Source organism: Podarcis bocagei, assembly GCF_964188305.1.
Source record: "Podarcis bocagei genome assembly, chromosome: 12".
Lineage (NCBI taxonomy): Eukaryota > Metazoa > Chordata > Lepidosauria > Squamata > Lacertidae > Podarcis > Podarcis bocagei.
In genome coordinates this window covers 41,241,473-41,249,449 of record NC_138137.1, presented here as the reverse complement: position 1 = coordinate 41,249,449, position 7,977 = coordinate 41,241,473, and positions in this window count along the sequence as shown.

Sequence of the window (7,977 nt, the reverse complement as noted above, 5' to 3'; positions counted from 1 at the left end):
CTCAGAAAGCCAGTGCAGGAAAGCCAGGTGTACTTTGCAAAGGCCCCAAGGGGTACATAAAGGCAGAGGCAGGTGCAGATAAAAGGTATTGCTTTCTTACCCAAAGGCAGTGGGAGAGTCAAGGTGATCTGTGAAAACTGAGCAGGCAAGTTGGTGATATATGGGGAAATGCGCCAAACCGTATTGTGGAAACTTTACTACTACAAGATCTATGATTGCTTTTAGGGCTGATTTGCAAGAGTTACTGCACTTGCAGTAAATCAATGTTGTTGCTGTTTTTCTATCTATGACCCCCCCACACACACACCAATTTACTCTCTTTGCTTCATCATGCTTTCTGAAAGACCTCTGTCCCCACTTTTCTTTGGTCAAATTACAAGTCTGCAGGAAATGTCTTGTGATTTTTTCAAGACTGGTGCAGCACCTAATACATTTCAGGTGCTTTTCGGAATACTCAATGATGATCACATGAGCCTTTCTTGCTTTACAGAGCCTTGAAGAATCAACTTTACTGCTTGTTTCTGAGACTCTGTGCTGACCTGCAGCAGAACCAGCCCTGACAGCATGCTAATCACAGCCGGAAACAGGATACCATTCTATATGGATCCACCAGAGCCCTTTTTGGGCTATCAGTCCGCTTAATTTCTAAAGAACTTACTTTTAAGCAATTATGTTTAGAACCTGTTCTCTAGCATTACGTATCATGAAGAATAGCCTACCATAAGAACATAAGGAGAGCTTGCTGGATCAAGCCCACCACCTAGACCACTGGCTTGATCTAGACCAGCATCCTGTTCTCCCAGTGGCCAGCCACTATGGGAAGACAAAAGGCAGGCCTTGAGGGCAACTTGTCATTCTTAGCAGCTGGTATTCAGAGAAGCTTAAAGGTAAAGGTAAAGGGACCCCTGACTATTATTAGGTCCAGTCGTGACCGACTCTTGGGTTGTGGTGCTCATCTCACTTTATTGGCCGAGGGAGCCGGCGTACAGCTTCTGGGTCATGTGGCCAGCATGACTAAGCTGCTTCTGGCAAACCAGAGCAGCAAACGGAAACGCCGTTTACCTTCCCGCCAGAGCGGTACCTATTTATCTACTTGCACTTTGATGTGCTTTCGAACTGCTAGGTTGGCAGGAGCAGGGACCAAGCAACGGGAGCTCACCGCATCGCGGGGATTCGAACCACTGACCTTCTGATCAGCAAGTCCTAGGCTCTGTGGTTTAACCCACAGCGCCACCCGCGTCCCTCAGAGAAGCTTACTGCCTCTGATAGTTCAGGTAGAACACAAAGCTTAATGAAAACAGAAATATCTTTGGAGATGCAGATGGTATAGAAACATCATGAGATAATTTTATTGATTTATTATCCAACAAGGCAGGATAAAGAGGGGGGGGGGAGAATCTAGATTTTTCTCTCACTTCAGCACTTTTGTGGCAGCTACTGAGGTGTTTTCCTTGTTTACCAGACACTGCCAAGGGGAAATCACAAGAACACAAGATAAAAGCCACCTGGCTTCAGGCTTATCTTGCTATGCTTGTTTGAAGAACCAACTACTAAGCACGATTCCCAAAACCAAAAACTGATGATGAAATACTTTTGCTCTCTGTATTTCAATTTTAATTCAGGCAGGATCCAATTAATTCCCATCTGCTTACTCCCAAGGTTCTTCTAAGAGGAAACTTTTCTATATTTATAAGCCAGAAATACTATAGAGGAATAATTGTAATTCGTTGAGTTCAATGCTTTTTCAAAAAGTTGTGGGGGGTTTTTTGGCAAGCTGAATATCCCTGAATATTTAAAGAAGGGTTTACATCTAGGGAAGCTTATAATGAGCAAGACTGCTCATAGTGTTGCTGTGTTTAAAAAGGCTCTGCTCACTGGATACTAATTAGGGAAGTTCCAATAGAATGCATAGATTTTTAGCACTTTAATTCCAAACATATATAAAGTTGTAGGTTTTTTTTCCTCTTCTGATGAGTAGAATTCCTTTCCTTCCAAGCGCTGATGAGCAGACCCAAGAGAAATTCCATGATGTTGGCTCATAAATATTTTTTTTTACCGTCTCCTCTCTTTTAAGCATGCTACAGTATGCTAGGGACAGTAGTGAATATTTGCAGGGAAGGAGAACCTGTGGCCTTACAGTCCAAATGTTTTTAGACTACAGCTCCTATCGTCCCTGACAATTGGCCATGCTGGCTGGGCCTGATGGGAGTTGGAGTCCAGCAACATCTGGTGGGCACCATTTTTGTTACTCCAGTTACTTGTCCATTAGCCCATCTGGTTGCCTTAGTATCCCTCCTGAGGTGGGAATAGATATTATTTACTCTTAAAGAAAATGTGTTTTGAAAGCGTAGAATATGCTTTGATTGCACAAGCATCCCAGTAGCACCAGATCAGAGGTGGAAAACCTGTATCCTCCAGATATTTGTTGTACCACAACTCCCATCATCCCTGCCCATTGGCAGCGCTGGTTGGGGCTGCTCTTGGGCCTGTTTCCAGTGGCAGGTACCAGAGGCAGGACCTTTCTTGTGGTGGCACCACAATTCTGAACCCCTGTTCTTGGGGATGTCCGGCAGGTCTTTTTTGAACCTCCCTCCAGGGCAATTTTATTTAACTAAATATTTGCAGTTTGAATGTTGTCTTGCCTTATTTCTTGTTCATAATAATTAGTTTTATTAACTGATGTTGTTTTACATTGACGATTTAATGATGATGAGCCCCCCAATTCTGTTCTCCACAGATTAGCCTTAGCTTCTCAAACACTAAAACACATCCATGGGATGGGAAGCATTTTAATCAGAAGTAAAATGTTCTCACATGAAGAAAGATTTCATTCAGCCACATCAATAGGAGGTATTATGCTTTATAACGAAAGGAGACATAACATTTGCATGAAGTTCAGACATCATAATGTGAGTTGGCTGTTTCTAGGATTTTTCTTCTTCTTTTGTTTGAACTTCCTAAACTAATGTCTACTCCATCAGTCGAGGTAACACACTTAAAAAAACCCACAATTGTTAATGAACCATATGCTGTGAGAAGATATTTATCCTATAATGTGTCATTTCCCTTGAAGATATACAGGAGGGAAGTTAATCTCCGGACGATTTCCTTCGCAAATACTTTACCTTTCTTTCATTCCCATACAAAGTTCACTGCCACCGCCACTTGCAACAAAACACGTGACTGATCCTCATTTCGTTCTCTAAAGATATAGCTTTTGAACTGCTGAAAAAGTAGTTTGGAGCAACTGGCAGCAGCAGAGAGTGTCTTCATGCCACCCAGGCTGGGGTGTGTGTGTGTGTGTGCACGCGCGTATGCCCACGCCAGGGGCAGGAAAGGAGTGGAGGACAAACAGAGCCCACCATGTCTGCCCAAGCCCCTGCCACTTCTGAAGCAACAGCAGCCCCCAGAGGCATGGCTATTGCACCCTCCTCTCTCTCTCTCACACACACACCCTAGTGCCACACTTCCATTTTGAGTGTTACGCTGAGCATTGTCTGGGTCTGCTTTTGCTATTTATTTTGCGTTTTTGTTTTTGCAGCTTTTTTGTTTTGTTTTTGTGACTCTGTGGAACTCAGTTCAGCTACTGATTGATTGATTGATTGTGTGACTACAGTACATTGTTTATTGCTTTCATTTTATAGATCAATGGTCTCGTTAAACCATGTTAAATTGCTGTTTTGGAGTTGTTTTTAAAAGTCTGGAACGGATTAATCCATTTTGCATTACTTTCTATGGGAAAGCGTGCCTTGGTTTTGGAACGCTTTGGTTTTGGAACGGACTTCCAGAACGGATTAAGTTTGAAAACCAAGGTACCACTGTATAGTGTTGCATGTATAAATGTTAACTTCACTGACAACTGTCTCCGCTTTTTTGCACTGAGTGGCATCTGAACTCAGCCCTGACACCTTGCCTCATGGTCCTGTTCCCCTGCACTGAAGCCCCACCTGCTGAGAGGGGAAAGCAAGGGCGCTGCTTTCAGTAGGCAGGCAGAGAAGGTGGGTGACAGGACTGGGGGAAAGAGCAAAGCAGCAAAGCATCTTCTTTCCCAGCGGCGGTCACATCTGCACCATGCATTTGAAGCACATGACTTCCCCCAGAGAATCCTGGGAATGTAGCTTGTTATGAGTGCTGGGAATTGTAGCTCTGTGAGGGGTAAACTACATTTCCCATAATTCTTTGGGGGGAACCATGTGCTTTCAGCATCTGTTAAATGCATGGTGACATGCATGGGTTGTTAAAGGAACAAGAGGGCACGCCAGGTGGAGACCTGGGACCCCTATACCTATCGCCTTTAAAAAATGCAAAATTAGAACATCTGTGAAAGTTGCCAGGATAACCAGTGACAGGGCAGGATCTAAACAGAAGCTAACAACAGGAGATCCAAATAATCACCTGTCCCCAAGTTCTATAATGAGCAGACTGTTTGTCTGGGGCAATTAACGTTGTCTGAATTATGCCTCTTCCCCATAGAGTTGCTGTCAGCAGCTTTGCTGCGTAGTTTTTCAAGCTCATAAGGTGGCCTCATTATTGCACACCTTGTGAACCTTTCACCCCCTGAACCAGCACGGCATTCTCTTTATTTCCCTTCATTAATTACCGATCCTTACATAAGCGTGCCTTGACATGAAAAATTGTTCTCTCACATTTATTGCGCAACCCGAAAGCTTTTGTGTGAGAATGACTGTTGCATGTGAGAAGAAACTTTGGCGTCTCTTGAGAGAACAAACAACCATGGATATCTACAAATTGAACAATAAATCAAAGTACTGTATACTTGAGGGAAACAATAAGTTTATTCATTTACATATATGCTACATAGTTCTGTAACTTTTAAAAAAATATTTTATTGTCATATTGCTATTGTTGTTTTCCTCTGCCTTTTAAAATGATTTTTATGTATTCTTTTTCTTTCCCCCTTATTTACTTTAACTCACAGTAATAATAATAATAATAATAATAATAATAATAATAATAATAATAATAATAATAATAATAATAATACAGTGGCACCTCGGGTTACATACGCTTCAGGTTACATACGCTTCAGGTTACAGACTCTGCTAACCCAGAAATAGTGCTTCAGGTTAAGAACTTTGCTTCAGGATGAGAACAGAAATCGTGTTCTGGTGGCGTGGCGGCAGCCCCATTAGCTAAAGTGGTGCTTCAGGTTAAGAACAGTTTCAGGTTAAGTACGGACCTCCGGAACGAATTAAGTACTTAACCTGAGGTACCACTGTAATAATAAACACAGCCTGAGTCCATCTGGCAGCAGCTCTCCAGGGTTTTGGACAGGAAACTTTCCCAAAGACCCCCCCCCCCCCCGGAACTGAAACAGGGCCTTCTGAATGCCATGCATATGCCCTTTCATGGCATTAGAGCCGTTTACTGTGACATGGACAGATTGACTCAGCAGCATCTCAGGTGACAATCTGAAGACGCTGTTTTTTGACCTGCTGCTGAAGACTTTAATGAACCAAGTAGGAGGAAGCAAAGGCCAGGATGAATGGTACCAGCATCCAAAGCTGGCCAGCTCACTGTTTCACAAAATGATGGTTTCCCATTCAAATTCCAGTTCTTATCTGCACACTTCCCTCCTCCAGCCATGTGCTTCAAATGCAAAACAAAATTCCTGCCCAGTAGACACACTGCTAGTTTCAGATCCCTCAATGGGGATTCTTTGTTTCTATCAATGCTCCTTTTGTGTCCTTGGAGTGGAGGAATGAGATAAGTCTGCTGGATCATGCCTAATTAATTGATAATGATACTGTGCAGTATTTTACCAGGAAACAACATAATGAGGGAGCGGTGACATTTTAACTGTTTTGCAAAGCAAAATAGCTCTCGCTGTTTATGACTGCAGCGCAGCAGTCCCAGAATGCTGACTTACGAATGGCTGCACACTCCAAATGTCAAGTATTCAAATGCATCTCTCTTCCTCACAGATTACCTCTCCTGCACTGACATTATTTCGTTTAAAATGAAAGGGCTGTAGATCACCATCGGCAAGCGAACTCACTTTTTCTTTCTAGAGACCAAAATGATTGGGATGTGGTATGGAGTGAGGAGTATTTTTTTCCTCCCTCCCGGGAACTCAAGGTCAAGGCATTAAACTGATTGGCCATACATACATACATGCAGGACAGACAAAACAAAATTATTTATTTGCATAGCGATAACTAGAGGATGGAATTCACCAACCAGGTTATGGTGATGGCTGCAAGGTTAGATAGTTTTAAAGGGGGATTGGAAAACCTATTAGTGGAGAGTAAGTCTATCAAAGGCTGGAAGTCAATATGGCTATATGCAGCCTCCAGCTTCAGAGACAGCTTGGCAATGGATACCAGTTGGTTGGGAGCAAAGGACAAGGGAAGGCTCTTGCCTTTGAGTCCTGCTTGTTGGCTTCCTGGAGGCATCTGGTTGGTCACTGAGGAAAGGCTAGATGGACGTTTGATATGATCAAGGAGGAGGTCTTGTTTGTGTTCTTTATCCAAGTCAGGCAAATTTCCACTCTGCTCAGTCTTTGCTGCAGGGTCAGTGAATACTTCCTTGATTCATGGAGGCCACTGAGGGTTGAAGGCCATTGTCTGGTCCATTGGTTGGCCTTAGAACAAGAGCAGCCAATGCTGTAGCTTCAAAATCCTGTTGGACTTCAACTCCTATCAGCCCTAGCCAGCACGGCCAGTAGCCAGGGATTGTGGGGGTTGCAGTATTATGCAAAATACAGAGGGCACCATGCTGGATACATTTGCCTTGGAGACTTAAATTCAGAACTTGTTCAGTCATGAACCTACAACCCAAGGCAAAAACAAAATAAAACCCCAAATTGCACCCCTCCCCACCCCACACTAATTAAGATGTGAAATTTTATTCAAGCTTCATCAAAACAAGCTGCACAACCTTCTCTTGCAGTTCATTCATTAATTTCGGTGGATCCTGTATGGGGGATTATGCTGCTTGAGTCAAATATTGGGATCAGGATATTAATGCCAGCAAAGTATTAAAGTCTGCCCCTTTACAGATTACCGTTTTAAAAGATCGTTCTTCACACTTATTTTTTAAAAATAAATTGCTCGGATGGGTTGCTGTTAAAGAATCTTATAAAATCTTCCAGTTAATATTCATGGAAATGCATAGCCCTCTGCAATAAGGTAGGCTCTACAGAAAGCTCAGGAGCTCTCTTGCTAAGGTTAGTAAATCCATACGTGACACAAAACATTCTGAAAAGATGTGGTAGCATGATTACTTACGTTCTCAGGATAAAGTCTTGTCCATAATCTGTTAGCTATTGGCAAACATCTGCTTGGATTATGAGATTTAGCAAGGACCAACCACTCAGCACCTAGAGAAAGTGGTCTGGGTGGGGTCCCAGGCATGCCGACACTCTAGAAATGCATCTATTGCTGCAGTTGTAGGGCAAAGAATTTGAAAACCAAGTGTCCATTGACATCTCTCCACTAAATCCACCTTTCCTGTGATGCCCTTTGCTAAACCTTTAGTATTTATCCACAACAGAATACTCACGTATTCATCACATTCACTCCCCATGGTCAAACTCTATAGTGTAAGGCCTCTCTCTTCTTCTTATTTTGCAAGGTAAACGTTATACACATAACCAACAGTGCTGCATAAAATACATAACGTTGAATATATATTTATGCATGCAGGAAAACAGTAACATCTATGCAATCCTATGCATATTTATCCAGAGGTCCTACTGACTTCAGTATCGTAAAGTAAGGGTGCATAAGGCTAAAACCATAGAAGCAAGCTAGACAGGGCATGAAATGCATCAGTTTTGAAACTGTTAATAGGTACCGCCCCTTGGGCGTGGCCAGGATTTTTGTTAGGGGGGGCAGAACCTCAGATTTATATTGATTTTGATTGATTTAGGGGGGTAACTACCCCCCTGCTCCCCCGTGGCTACTCCCATGTACCACCCCCTCCAATTTACAATGGGACCATGGCGCATGGCCA